The sequence below is a fragment of the Centroberyx affinis genome, unplaced genomic scaffold (assembly GCF_046629955.1).
Source record: "Centroberyx affinis isolate AG114_WGS23_722 - 3 ecotype Tasmania unplaced genomic scaffold, CSIRO-AGI_Caff_v1 ptg000719l_1, whole genome shotgun sequence".
Classification (NCBI taxonomy): domain Eukaryota; kingdom Metazoa; phylum Chordata; class Actinopteri; order Beryciformes; family Berycidae; genus Centroberyx; species Centroberyx affinis.
In genome coordinates, this window is record NW_027279336.1 from 408923 (window position 1) to 425000 (window position 16078).

A 16078-nucleotide genomic window follows, 5' to 3' on the forward strand; every position below is an offset into this window, starting at 1 on the left:
TTCTTTTCCTCGACAGTGAACCACTAACTCATGCTACTGTAGGTCTTTCTCTGCTCGACCCGCAGAGCCTTGAATCGAGTGCTGATGAATAGGCAGGGATGGCTCTTACCGGGAGCGGATGTGAAAGTCATTTATCAGCGGAGAATAATGGAAGCGAATGGAGAAGAGCGGAGCAGTCGGCCTATTGCTCTCCAGGATAATAGGCCTGCGTGTCCTCGGTGTCCTGGAAGAACTCTGTATCTCCAGCTTTGTCGCTGCTGGCATTGTGCGCCGCTTGCAGAGCAGGTTTCAGGAGCCAAGAATCTGCCATAGAAAAAGAATGTTTCACAGCCCGAGGGACCATCTTTGAAAAAGCTTAGGGTAATGATAAGATTTATGGTTGTTGATGGAATAATGAACTTTTTCCAAACTCCTGACAAGTCCGAGGCACAAGCAGAGGCAGGATCAAGTGATTTTAATTGCAAAGTACAGGAATTTGTCTTGGTGACACTGATGCAAAGGCATATACAAGGGCAGCAGGGCCTCACATTCAGTGCAAAAAGACTATATATATATACTATGAGCAGTAAACTGTGAACATCACCTGATGTGTGGGCTACGCATTAAACTCACTTTGCCACTTAAATTCAGTGGCAATGTGAAAACAGAGTACCATGGCCTCCTGACACCTAACAGCAGCTGAAATTGATATTTTGGAATTGCCAGTTTTCTGAATGGCAACTGACTGTCACATAATGTTTTAACAAGTGAAAACCTAGTTAACATGCTTGTCAGCAGTGAACATCTTAGCAAAATCAAATCAAAACAATAGTACTACTACAACTTAACCATTACTGCAAACATGCACTTAGTAAGGCTTGCTACAGTAACTTTGCATCTTCAACAAAGGAGTAAACCCTCTTACAATGAAGAAGTCCAACAAACAAAATGCAAAACCTAAATCAAACAATCTAATGTGATCAAATTAAACGACTCACCTGGAAAGTCCTGGAACTTGAAATGAATCTTCCACTAGCAAAACATTTCCACACGTAATTTGAGATGTAGAGAGAAGTGAAACAGAAAAAGAACATCCGGGACACTGGTTACTACCAAAGGCATTTCAGACATGGTAGTTCAACAAGGACCTAATGAAAATATAATGAAATACAGTATTTTAATTAGTGACATAAGCACAAGACTGAAGTCCCAGGGGCTTCCAGCTATTTCAGCGTTTTTTAGTTGATAAACTATATCTGACAAATAATTGTTCATATAGTCATGCCATTTGAGGATGCTTTCATCCAAAGCACTTGAATACTTCTCAAGTGCATACAAGTTGCCCCAGTGGGAATTCAACCCCTAACCCTTGCGTTTTTGTGCCACGTAATACATATTGAGCCACACAGCAGAACAAATATTTCCAGCTATCAACTCTAACATAAGCTATATTATATTGTTCCTTCAGAGCATTGGAACAATTGACTCCAAAGCTACTTATCAGCGATCTGGCTGCCAGTCATCAGTTATTGCCTGAGACAAAGAAGGACGTTATTGGTACAAAAACAACGGACACAGTCTAGCTGATATTTGACGGATTATAGCTTCAGACCGAGAACAACGTCTGTCTGAGAATTGAAAGTGTTCAGAGGAAAAAGATCTAACATTTTCAACAAAAAGTGAAAAAGTCTTCTTTTGAGGTGACTTGATACCTTGTAGTTTCATTTTAAAGGTGCCGATAAAATTAACATTTTCCAATTTTGATTTGTCATTTCCCATGTGTGGAGAAGATTTCCTGCCAGTGACCATACCCAACACCAGAATTTAATTTGGGCAAATAAGACACATCTAAAGCATCTCAATTAGAGTGGACGGGACACTCTTCTCTGTTGCAGCCACACTTTATGATTACAGCTGATAAGATGGGTGAATTTTTTATATAAAAATTGCAGCTTTAAGGATTACCGCTTATGGACAGATTGTTATTTACAAAGTGAGCCTGGCAAAGGGGGAACACGGCACTTACGTTTTCCCTTACTTCACTAAATAAACCCCCCACCATATGATTTAGTAGAGTGAAACCACCAGGGTAGTCTATCTAAACACCATTAATCAGCCTCCTATGCACCAGCAAGGCAGCTATAAGTGCTCACTTAGGCCTTTTCTATAGGAGGCAAAGAGGGGAGGGAGGGAGGGAGGCAGCCTATTGTGGGGAGAATACAGAGCGGTCAGCCGTGGCCTGTGAATGAACACACACACACACACACACACACACACACACACACTCTAACAGCATACTAAAAACACACTCAAGCATACACTCTCACATGCACAGACACACACACACACACATACACACTCATGCAAGAACACATACACACAAACATGAACACACTCACTCAAACCCACACACTCATAGCATCAGCAACACACACACGCATGCAGGGGCACATACACACACACACACAAACCCACACACACACTCACCGTCTCTCTCCCCTCTGTCTCCTCCCAGACGTGATCGCACAATGCGGTGAGATAATGGCGGCCCGCTGCTTCATTGTGGCGGCCCCCGGCAGCTCGTGCACGGGGGCCCCTCGGAGGAAGAGCCCGTCTGAAGGGGACGACATTCACAGAGGTAACATGCGTCAGGCGGAGAGCCGCTCGCCCTCACAGCCGGAGCGGCCGTGTCCCCGCTTTGTGTTCAGACTGGGGTCATTTGTAGAGAGCTGTTTGCATAGCAGGAAGACAGGGAGCGGCTCTGTCCCTGCTCAAACTGTGGGCCTCTTATGGATGTTTGGGAGCCTGCGTTGACTGTGTTGTACCAACACATGCTATAGTGATGCTGCTGTTAATGATGTATCAGCTGGTCTATCAATCGATCGATGGATCAATCAGTGAATTATACATCCAGGTAGTCAGTTCTGTCAATATAGGATCTTAGCTGGTGTCTTTTTGGTGACTTAATATTCAGTAATGTGCAAAAGTTGACATCATTACTGAGGTTTATTTCATTAAAGACATTTTTAACTCTCAAATTGATACTGAGCTCCTGGTACAGGTGTGTGACAGTGCATCTCAGTTACTAACCATGAGTTTTAAAGCTACAATATGTAGCTTTTTCATGTTAAAATAACAATACCTAAATTTGAGACATGCATTTGCAGTCTGTCTGTGTGTACTTGCCTAAGTCACAGAGCCGGGCGTGTAACTGTACACAGCACAGAGCAGAGAATTCATAACAACAACAACAACAACAACAATGGAGGAAAGCTATGAGAAAAGAAAGAATAGTGAAGCTAAACAAGGTAGACAGCTCATCAAGATGAGTGACAAGACAGTGTTGGGGTTGAGAACTGAGGGTGAGGAGGGCGGGACTGACAAAACACTTTGCTGACTCAAGGAGAAAAGTTGTAAAGTGTCGCTTTAAATGTGTTTTGAAGGTTTGCTTATACTTGTTTTGCACATTAACAGAGGAGGAAAAGGGTTTATAGGTTTAGTGACAGCAGAGTTACAGTAAGATCTTTAAGCTGAAAAGAGATCGCTTTACATCAGCAAGTCCTAACCTATACAAGAATCTACAGTATGAAAGAATTCCTGAATGGCTGTTTAAAAGGCAAAACACTAAAGTGAAAGAAAGACTGTGCCTGAATAATGCCTGAAGCACTCTTACAGTAAGTGAAGTATTCCCCTGCAGGCCATTGTCTCTGAAGAGGTCAGGGCTGAATCCCACGTGTTCACTGCTACAGCTTCCCTGGTTTTGCATCTCAAGCCAGCAGGGTCAGCCATCTCAATTTTTTTTCTTTTATTTTACCAGGTCAGGTTTGCTCCTTCATCTTCATATAGTCACACACACCGGCTTGGCAGTCTTCTGTAGCCAGCTGAGCAGCTCCACTGCTGGGGGTTAAGTGCCTTGATCAAGGGCACCTCGACACTGGTTGTTGAGGGAAAGGAGAGCGTTACTTATTATTGTTGAGCCTCCTGGAGCTGGTGGAGGGCTAATTCAATGGAACATCAGTGATGGGAGGTGTCCACTTGATAAACCCAATGACCCACTCTCACACCCCCCACCCCCCACCCCTTTAATATCCAGGGTTATACATAGGCGCTTACCTTTGTATCATTTTTAAAAAATAGTGCTACATTATAATTACCGTAAACAAATGAGACCACAGTCAAGATGATTGGTAGCCTCTATCTCACCCCAGTGGTGTTGTTAGTGCTAGTGTTACCACATTTCCCATAAACCCCATTACTTATTGTCATAAAGGTGATGTCGCTAATTGTCCCCCCTCTCCATCGAAGGATAAACATATTGGAAGTGATTTTTCCATCAGCCTTTCACTCCTTCCGCCATCTGCCATTGCCAGAAACCTTTAAAAGCTTTAGCTCCGTTTGCTCTGGAAGAACAGCGCCCTCTGTCTGTTTTGTGCCATAACGCAATCCAACAGGTTTCCCGCCAAAACCCAATGTAAAATGCTGTGTCAAGGCCCAGTAGAGGCTGCCAGTCTTTTTGCAGATGGTCTTGTTTGTTTACTGTAATTATACGTATGTCTCAAAATGAATGTGGTGATGATTTATTGATGTGAAAATGTTACACATGGTACCTTTAAATAGCGCAAGGTGTATTTGCATGAAATCCTGTCTATTTGGTCAATGCCTCTGTTTGTGGTCTTGGGTACACTCTCCCCACACCGCGGCTCATTTACTGTAAATAGGGTTTCTTCTGTGACTTGATGAATATTGCATGGGGTGCTGCTCAGGCATGGCAGGCCAGCCAGCGCTTTCAAATACAGTCACCAGATGAAGTTTCACTGTTGCTTTCCAAACAGAGAGAGACGAATGAGCCTACAGTAATCCAGTGTACAGATACAGAACACAAACAGCGCGTCGGTGTGTGTGAACTGCTGGGAAATGTAGACCGTGTCAGATAAAGGTCTGGGAGAGACGGAGGGAATGAGTGAGAAACACACACACACACAGTAAGGGTGGAGTAAATTTAACACATAACCCCAGGTCAAAATCACTATAATGTCTGATATGCTGATATGAAATTATTTGTATAACTACTTTTTTGAACTATTTTACGCTATTATAGACAGTGCTGATGATGTACTATAATGTCAATATTGTTTCTCATGGCACTCAGGGCAATACAGTAAAGAGAGAGGAGAAAAAAAATAGAGACAGAGGCCAACAGATAGAAATTGAGAGAGCGAAGAGAGGATTAGCTGACCTCCTCCTCGTTTCCTCCTCTCTCTCTCTGACACACAAGTGGAGTCTCACAGTGACCCATTTCTCCCCGCAGCCTTAACTTGTGCCTGTGAAGAGCCGGGAATATACAGCAGAGTATGAATAAGGGAGAGGAGGAGAGGAAGATAAGGAGCAGGTCTTTCTCACACACTCCGAGGGCTTATCTCGCAACTACAAAATGTGCAAACTCCTGCCCACTGTATTTATTTATTTATTTATTTATTTTTACCTACCATTAAAACACGTCATGGAGAATACCATTTAGGTCCTACGATCTCTCTCAGGTCATATTTTTGGACTACAATAATGACATTTTATTGCACTGCGCATACAAGCAAATATTGTATTCATGAATGATTTACGTGTCACGCTTTTATTGTGAAACTATTTATGTGCTGCCCTCTTGGGGAGACTTTACCCACGTTAAAATGAGACGTTTGTTGCAATTTGACCACCCAGGTTACGCATGATAAATATATGTAAATATATTCAGGTATATATGTATTCAGGTATTCTTAAAAACCTCCAACCTGAAATGGAAGTGGAAGGGAAGTGTTGGAATGGCTTGTTGACGCTTTGTTTCAGTGTATGGAGGATATGGCCTAACATGAGAACAGTCTGTGTGTGTGTGTGTGTGTGTGTGTGTGTGTGTGTGTGTGTGTGTATCTCCCTCCTTTATATTACAACCGCTGTGTAACAGAGAGGAGTATCGTAGATAAAACACTTCCCTACTGTTTGACACCCGTGCTCTTTTGTTCCCTCCTACAAGCCATTTACAGCAGAACACACACTCACACACACACACACATACACACACACACACACACGTACATTCATGCACAAGCAAAAATACACGCATGATCACACACACTGGGGCAGATGCACACAAGTGCGTGTATTCAAGTATGCGCACATGCAACAAAAGTACGCACAGATAGAAAGACACACACACACACACACACACACAAGCGCATACACACACATTTACACACACGCTCACACAGCCGTTTCATGATGATAAATGCTGCCCTTTAAATTTCAAGAGCTAACTCCAATCCTAGTATACCGGGCGAGAGGGCCCCAGAGTGCACTGCACCAGTGGAGAGGTCTTAAGCAGCAGGTAAAAGCTGATTTTATGGTCCAGGTACTTACCCATTTCCCAGAAAGTACACACTGCGCATCACACACACACACACACACACACACACACACACACACACACAGCTTTTTGAAATGGAGCCCTTTGATTGCAATGGAGATGCATTAAACGCGCAACCAGGCAACAGGGATATTAAACAGACAGACTGTATTCCCCTGCTTAACCCTAACACACACACACACACACACACACACACACACACACAGCTGAACACCATTACCAGTGCAGTGCAGCCACCCTCCCCCATTCGGATAAACCCTGTGTTTTGCTAAAGTCATCATTTACTCTGATTAGTGCAGCTCCCAGCAGGAGCGCAGCACCGTGATTTGCACTTAATAATTCTCTCGCTTCACGTTTCAATGGTTACACACTTTTAACTGCCACAGGTGACAGGGGTGACAGCAACTCAGGACCAGGACCGGGTCTCAGTGTGGTTTTAAAAAGCGATTTTTTTATTTTTTTATTTTTTTTTTAAGAGAGGCTTTCGGGGAGATCACATGGACCTCGACACTGTACACACTTTTCATAACACCAATTATGCCATTCAAAAGCGTGAATGATGGAAGCGGTGCTGAGCTGTCGGTAGGAGCCGTTTTCCTGGACCGGCACTGATGGAAATTCCACTGGATTGGGAGAGAGGGAGAGAGGGAGAGAGACAGAGGGAGAGAGAGAAGGGGTGAGAGAAATGCATGCCTTGGTGCGACACGCTTAAACACATGTTCCCTTTTCGCGGTGAATAAAGAGCAGGTTGGTCAGCCGGCTGGGCTGCATTTTAATGGCTCCTGAGCTGGCGCTTTATACTGCTCAGGCACAATGGGCCCGCTGTGGCTACCATACACCCACAGGGTGCTATTTTTCAGCTCCAGCAGTGAGTGTGTACGTCGAGCCACTGTGTATTACAAGATTAAAAATATGTGTGTTTTGGTCTGCGGTCACTCCTGATGCATTTGGATACATTATGCTGCGTTCACATTGTGGTGTAAAAAAAAAACATACTGGGATGTTAGTCAACCGCAGCAGCAAATTGCAGGACATGAAGTGGTTTGTCCACACTAATCTACACTAATCTATTAGTATCATGTGAGTATCCATTTTCAACATTCAATTTGATTTTAGAATGTCTAATAGGTTACATTTTGAAAAACTATTAAATATGATACCCACTGTGAATGAATAGCAAGTCAAGCAGGGATTGGAATAGCTCAGTGATTTTTCAACCATCCAGTTTGTTTGTAGAGGGCAAAACTTGGTATAATATTTCAACTTGCACAGGTGCGGTAGGCGACAATTTTTGCCACCATTGTTGGAATTTACAGTTGTTCTCCCACTGTGGTAATCAAAGATAATGTTATTTTCAGTGGTTTGGTCATGAGTCATGAGTCTCGCTCCAACTGTGCACCTTGCGTTTTGAATGTGGCTCGTTTTGGGGATTCCCAAGTTCTCCCAGTTTAACATATCTCAGTTTTAGCCGCAGTGTGCATTTTATCAATGTCACACAGAGAAAAGAATTAGGGAAGTCAGCAACCTCTTACAGTTTCCAGATGACAGTGAGTAACTTCGGCTACATCCTCTGTTTCAGAAGGGACTCCTCATCCTCTTTCCCCAAGACCAACTCATTTTCTCTCATTCATCCTCTTGCTCAACAACCTCATCCTCTTTGTTACTTCAGGTTAGCTAGCTAACGCAAATTAGGCAGTTGCATAGCAACCAGAAGAATGATGCAATGCTCCTCGCACCATTTGAGTTCTTGCTCTGTGTGTTCCTCGCGACGCTCACAGCTGTGCTTTGCATTCGAGCGGGAGGGTGGGGGGGGGAAGCGTCCTATGTGATCATAGTGCTTGTCTAAAAACACACAGTGCATTACTGGCTGCAGAGGCCGGACAGCAGGCCAGGGTGTGATTTGTGCCCTGCGAGTGCCCCAGGGCTTCATACTTGTTGCTGGCACCGCGGACCTCAGAGTGGCTCGCAGCTGCCAAGGGCTCGGTGCCGGCCTCATTGTAAATATTAGGAGTTAATTCCCTCGGTAAAAGGCAGCTGTAAACCATCTGCACTGCCGTTAATCACAGAGAAATGGCCCCGCCAAGCATCTCCGCTTGCCTTATTCAAATAGCAGTGCACAAGCCACAAATACACATTTGGTTGAGAGCGCATATGGACACACACACACACACACACACACACACACACACAAGGTTTAGATTCACTATTTAATGTCTTTGGCAGGCGAGAGTGGGCATCATTCCAACTCTGCGGGGTGCATTTGGGAGATGTGCGAACACATACACACATAAACACACACAGACGCGCAGAAGTACGAGTCACTAGTGTATTTATGATCTGTGATTTAATTAGCTGGCTCTTAAACAAGTAGATAATACATGGGATTGGACGTTTGAGAGGGAGAAAGAGGGAGGTAGACAGAGAGAGAGAGAGAGAAAGAGATACGGGGCCCGGGGAGTGTGGAAGTCTATTGTGTCAGCATTTTATCACAGCTGAGTAGCTTGCGGTTCAAAGGTCAATCCCATTCTGTTTTCAGCCACAGTCACCTTGCTACACTGACAGAGCTATCTAAAGCAACATTGACTGAATCAGCCATCAGCCAACACTGCAGAAGCTCTTAAATGGCTAATGGAGCGGCCAGACCAAGCGGGAATACCAACCTATGGATTTACTGAGCATTCAGCGTCCGTCTCTGCAGTCGATACAGGCTTTAAAGATGCAACGTGGTTTTCATTTGACCAGCTAGGTTTTGGGGTATTTTCACGTGTGTCCTTGAGGAGATTGATTTGTTGTTGGAAAATAAGGCTTTTAAAGGTTTTTTCTTTAGTCAATCATAAAACGCAGATTTGTACATCAATATGTGTAGACAAAGGTTTGTGTAGAGGTCGCCATATTGCGGGTCTGCAACAGCTTGGCCTTCTAAACACACAAAGACCTTTTAAAAATGAAACATGCCATACATACTTCAATCATCATGCCATACATACTTCAATCATACTTAATCATAAAAAGCAGGGTTTCCATTCAACTCTATTGCAAATTATGATGTATTGAATTACAAAGGTTGATTAAAAATGTCATCTCTCAGTAAAATGTAAATAGTAAAATGTAAATTATTGCAAAAACTGTTTTTAGGCTTCCAAGAGTGGGACAAATTAAGTATGTCTATTATTGCTTTGACAAATGCATTTCCGTTGCTGTTGAGATTTTCTGACAAAGACAAAGTGAGTGTAAAACCTTTATTTTGGAGGAATTTTATTGAGTTTTACCATTTCCCTTCAGTTTTTATAATTGGATACAACATCATTTGCAAAAAAAAAAAAAAAAAAATACTTGGATGGAAACCCAGCTACTGACAGCTAAGGGAGCTACAGAGTGCATACCGACACTCAGATACAGTACCGCGCAATACAACCGACAGCAGACCTCACATCCCACACTACATAAACCCAGCGCTTAATATCCATCTAGCTCCTGCCTGTGCGAGCATGATAAAACAGCAGACTATACGTTTCACTCTACTTTTGCATGGAGAAATATCACTGCACATATGCCGTGCACATAAGTGAATAGCCGTGTCCCTCGGTTCGAGGCGTCGAGGCGCTTTCTGTTACAGTACAGGACGTACTCTGGAAGTCCCTCCAGCCCCCGTGCTCCTGCAGGAGAAAACCCAGGAGTTGTCATGGCAGCTGAACTAAGGCAGGAATGCCGCTGTGCATTACCATACTACTGACAGAGAGAGAGAGGGGGAGAGAGAGAGAAGAGAGAGAGAACATTACACTTAATTGAACGGAACAGTTTGTTGTTATTATATAATTAATTGTAACTGTTACTGTTCCTGTAATTATACTATAATTTATTACATTATTGCTGATAACAGTGATGTTTATTGATTTTGTTGTGATTAATCCTAGTCATTTGTTAGGGTTGATAATATTACCTCGGTTGATACCGTTTTGCTTTGGCAACATGAGTTTCTTGTCAGATATGCTTTACTGGCATGACAGTAAAGCATATCTGAATTGAGCTGAACTGGAGTGAATTGAGACTTAGAGGGTGAAAGGGAAAGGCAGAAGGAAACAGCATAGTGGAAAACAGAGAGAGAGAGAGAGAGGAAGGACATTATAACTAACTGAATGAAACAGTCAAATTTTTTTTTTTCTTTTATTGATTTTTGTTTGATAACTATACATTACCTCAGTTGATGCTATTGCTTTGGCAACAAAGGTTTCCTGTCAAATACGCTTTACCGGCATGACAGCAAGAACATAACTGAATTGAACTGAACTGAACTGACGTGAATTGAGACTTAGAGGGTGAAAGAGAAACATAGCGTAGTGGGAGAGAGAGAGAGAGAGGTGGGGGGCTTAGAGGGTGAAAGAGAAAGCAGGAGAGAAACAGAGCATAGTGGAAAACAGAGAGAGAGAGAGAGAGAGTAGAGTGAGAAGTCTGCTGGGCCCATGCAGGGCTTGTGGAGGGGAGAGGAGGGCCCGGAGCTGTGAATACAGTGGCATGACAGGCGGGGATTAGAGGGGAGGTGGTGCCATTGAAAAGCGAGCTGATCCAGGGAGTGGAGGCTGACACTTGAACACAGCCAGCTGACAAGAGCAGCCAGCGCCGCTGCTGCAGTCCTGCAGAGGGCTGGAAACCCCCACACCCACCCGCCCCCCCTCCAGGGACCAGGGGGATTGCATTGGTTCATTAGAGACAGATGACGCAACGACACAGGATTAACGGTCCGTGTAACGCTCATCGGTTTCACATTCTGATTCAGAATCCAAACTAGAGAAATGAGTTATTCTAAGATCTCAAATACCCCATGGGTACGTTTGAGATTTTAAACTCATTTTTAAATTGTTTTGTTTTGATTGAATAAATTCAAATTGACATTCTTCATGTTCTTGGACGTGAAACTTGGGTATTTTTCAATTCAGCAGCATGCCATGGACTGATGCAATGCAATGGAGAGACCACTGCACTTGCTTCTTATTGGTCGGTAGGGTCCATCGTTCCGCCCATCTTCCCACCTAGCAATTTGTGCAAAATACCAATATTGCAATGTTATTTCATGAAATTTTGCATTTATTCAAGGCTTAGAATAGTGCACCAAAATTTGCATTTTTCTATTTTAGATTTTGAATTAGAACATTAAACTGAGTGTTCCACAAACCACTGACACTCTCATACATTCTCACACTTGAATGTGTTTGGTCTGCACTGCAGTGTTTACTATTTGAAAAAAATTAAACCATTTGCAGTTCTAGAAAGATGTTATAGTGGTGGGTGTGGGGTTCAGTTCAGGTTCATGGGAAGCAATTAAACTACACATAATTACAGTTTCCTGAGCCTGACAGTGAAATAACTGTTTTTTTTTTTTAGCAGGTGGGACTAGTAAAGCGAAAGAGGGACGGGTGAAGTAAAACACACTTAAAGGTGAAACTCATCTCATTTAAAGAGTATTTGGGATTTTTCACCAAGGCAGGGGAAAAGTAATATGCTAATTAAAACATATCTGACTTGACTGGAAAATATCTTTTCCCGTCAAGTCTTAAATGGCTCTATGGAATTAGACAGTGGGAGAATGGCGATGCCTTTGACTGACTTTAAAAACTCAGTGAGGTTGAGGCTTTCTGTGCGTTTTCCCTACTTGAGGTGTTGCTGTAAAGAGACTCTGACAGGAGCAGCGGCGCCGATGGAACTGTCTCGCTTGGCGTTTAGCAGCCGCAGCACTCAGGAGCTCTCTCTCTCTCTCTCTCTCTCTCTCCGTCCGGGGCCGACTCACTCCCCTGTCCTCTCACGTTAAGATGTGAAATTCCACCGCGGACACCTTGCCGCGCTCGATCAGATCTGACTTTGATGCGCAATTCAGAAGTCGGCGGGTGTTACAGCTAAATTGCGCCACGCCGTCCTCTCCTCTTTCAGCCGACCCGTCTCTTTTCAAAAGGGGGGGGAGGGGGGGGACTGCGGCGGGCGGGAAGGCCTGAGATGTGGTGGGCGAACGGCGGGCGGGGCAGGCAAGCTGTTTCAGTTTCGGCGAGGTCGAGGTCCGCCTGTCACGCCGGGAGACAGAACAGCTGTAACGTGAGCGGGCCTGTTCGTTTACTTCTGAGCGTTCACACAAGTCTGTCTTACCCCGGGGTGGGGGGGGAGGGGGGGCGGGGGGGGGGGGGGGGGGTGTATTTTCATCAGATACGCAGCTCTTCAACGCGCGGCTCCCCACGAGGCGCGCAGAAGGCTCCGCTTTCCGGGAGTCCCTTTGATTAATAATCCTGACAAGTCAGCCCATTATTATGAATTAAACCGGCACAACTGCATGTGTCACATTATCTCCGAACGGCAGAGGGGACATGAGACGGGGCCCGTGGCTTCGTGCGCGGGCGGCTGATTAGGCAACGCAAACACCTCTCGCCTCCCGCTGCGCCCCGCTGACGACCAGTTTGACACTTTGATCTGAGAGCTTCCTCAAACACATGTACACACACACACACACACACACGTCACATGCCACTGTGGACATCTTTGTGGAGTCTGAGGTTTCATGGGAATCAAAGTGGTGCTTGATTTGAAACACAAACAACAACAACTACAGATGTGGCATTCTCTGTTAGCACAACATGAACAATACTCTGCTCTATCTACTGTATGTATCTAGCTATGTATGTAAGTGTGTGTGTATCCATGCATCTGTCTTATGTAGGCCTATGTATGTATGTACTGTATGTATGTATGTATGTTTGTACTGTATGTATGTATGTATGTATGTATGTATGTATGTATGTACTGTATGTATGCTTGCATGCATGTATGTATGTACTATATGTATGTATGTATGTATATACTCTAAGTACGTATGTATGTACTGTATATACTGTATGTATATACTGTATGTATGAATGTATGTATGTATGTATGTATGTATGTATATACTCTATGTACGTACTGTATGTACTGGATATACTGTATGTATATACTGTATGTATGTATGTATGTACTGTATATATGTATTGTATGTTTGTTATCTATCTATCTATCTATCTATATGTCTATCTATCTGTCTATCTATCTATCTATCTATCTATCTATCTATCTATCTATCTATCTATCTATCTATCTACACAACAACACATTTGCCACAGCTCCACATTGCATAAAACAAGTGCAACATACGGGAAGAAAAGAGCACATCCAATGATCCATCAATTCCCATTGGTTTGGTGAGGGGGGGATTTATTGACTGGCAGAGTAAATTCGAGGCTTACTCACTGTCAACACAACCCAGGAGGCAGTCTGCTGGAAAATCTAGTGCTGTGGTGCCAGGTCCCTCCACATAATTCCCCTGTAGGGCTGCTTTCTGTGATGAGCCATGCTCAGTGTGGTTGTGTGGCGGCTCAGAGGCCTATCATTACAGCTGCACCCTGTGGCGGGGCGGACAGATCCAATCCAAATAAGATCCCCTCTGACATCTAGCTGCCCCACCTACACTAACAGAGGCCACCTATCAGGCTGGTGGTCTGGCTAACATGAACATTCCTGTGCTGGAGAAAAAAAAAATCATACATATTTCAGACTGTTATTGATTTATTGGTTTGCCAAAATAGCAGGCTGGTGTTGGCCTTTTATTAAAAATCAGATATCAGCCAGTCAGTGTTGTCCACCTCTAATATGAGTGGATATTATTCAGTATTGTTTGATTATATACTTATTATATAATTGATCAATGCTACACTGGTGGTCTATGGGATGCTCTTCACCTGAATTTTCATTTTAATTGGATTCTACCCAAGTATGTTTGAATATGTTTTACTACTATTACTGTTATTATTATTATCCTGGGTTTCAGTGGAGAGTTTAAATATTCCATGGTCTATGGTGGATCAGAGGCTTTTCCACCCTGCCAAAATTCTCGGTGAAACAGTAAATACTGTTAGAATTTTTTTGGCCTGATCATTTATATTCATACTGAATATCAGCACAGAGCATCAGTTATTCTGTATCTGTATTGGTATTAAACATCGTATTGGTATTAAACATCACCTAACATTTACTGTATGCTAGAATCAGACTGACTAATTGTAACATTCATGCTAGCATCTGTTTGACTAATGCTAATACTTATGTGAATATTTTGACTGGCTAACATTAACCTTCACGCTAGCGTCTGACTGGCTAATGAATATAAACATTGAATATATTTGATAAGGTGAATAATATTTTACAACACCCGTCTGCACATTTAGACACTTTCTGTAGGCTTATGGCCTTCTGCATGTTAGTCTGGACATGACACTGTAAATTCACATACTTATAGTCTCATTTGTTATAGATTATTTTTTTGTATATTTTCAAAGTAAGGATTTGCTACTGCTGTTGCACACCATGCATACACACTGTAATTCATGTATCCTTTGACTTCTCATTGATATAGTTTTACATAATGTGTTCTAGTGTTGTAATTGTAACTCGAATAGCCTGTTTGAGGCCGATGGTCAACAGGTTTGTTGTAGCCATGTGATTGCTGTAGGATGGAAATATGCCTGTTTCATGACTAGAGCTGCGTCCCATCTGTTTGCAAATTGTAGATTCAAACACGGTGTGTTTCCATGCAGCGTTACATAAGCCCACTGCTCCTGTGGCGTTTCACAGGCCTCTGCCCGCTTTTCATCTCATTTTGCTGCTTTTATATTCATCTGTGTGTTCTTACTCACCAAATTTTCAGCATACAGTACCTGGGGCTGGGATTTGGAGATGAAAATGCTGATGGTTGATGGCGCTGCTGATGTGTGTGTGTGTGTGTGTGTGTGTGTAGCCAGCTCACACCTCCACTATAGGATGAGGCTTTTAGAGACAGCTGACTCAGACCGCTGAGCAGGGTTGATTCACTAAACCAGACTAGATGTTCTCTCTTGCCTCTCTTTCTTTCTGTCTGTCTGTCTCTGTCTGTTTCTCTCTCTCTCTCTCCCTCTCCCTCTCTTTGAAATCAATCAATGGCGCTCCCTCCACCCATGCTGATGGATCTATAATTAATGAGGGCCCCTTAGCACTAGACTAAATTTAGTGCATAAACTCCACTTGCAGAGCTGGAGTGGAGGGTGGGGGAGATCAATAGGATGGCAGGGGCCACAGCAAAAGTCTCAATTGGCTCTTTTGGAAAAGCAGGAAGTGGATGGGGCCCGGCCCTAAGTGCAAACGCGGCGGACTGAAAGAGAGCCGGGGCAATAAAGAGGACGAGAGGTTCCGACAATACAAGGCAAATTTCCCCGGGTCATTACTCTGGCAATCGTTTGCTTGTAGCAGATCTATATATGAGATAGGGGAGCGGTGGCGGGGCGAAGTTTAGTGTAATTAGGTTTATACAAGCTGTGGATTATTGCCTATTCAGCGTGGCACTTGTGCTCCATGAATCACATCTGATTTCGCAGCCTCCGTGACATTGACGCCACTTGTCGGCGTCGTCGGAGCCGTGATTACTCCCTTTCAATATCGCCGCATCGTTCAATATTTAATCATAGGCCCATTTGTACGGAAACAATCAATTACTCATGCGTAATTCTCCCCCCCCCGGACGCTAGCTGAGGGAGCCGTGCATCTGTTGTCTTCGGCGCCCCGAGGGATGACTCAGTACACCACTCTTAAAATAGATCCCCCGTCTGAGCAAGCAGGAGGGCTTCGGAGAATTAAACGGTTATC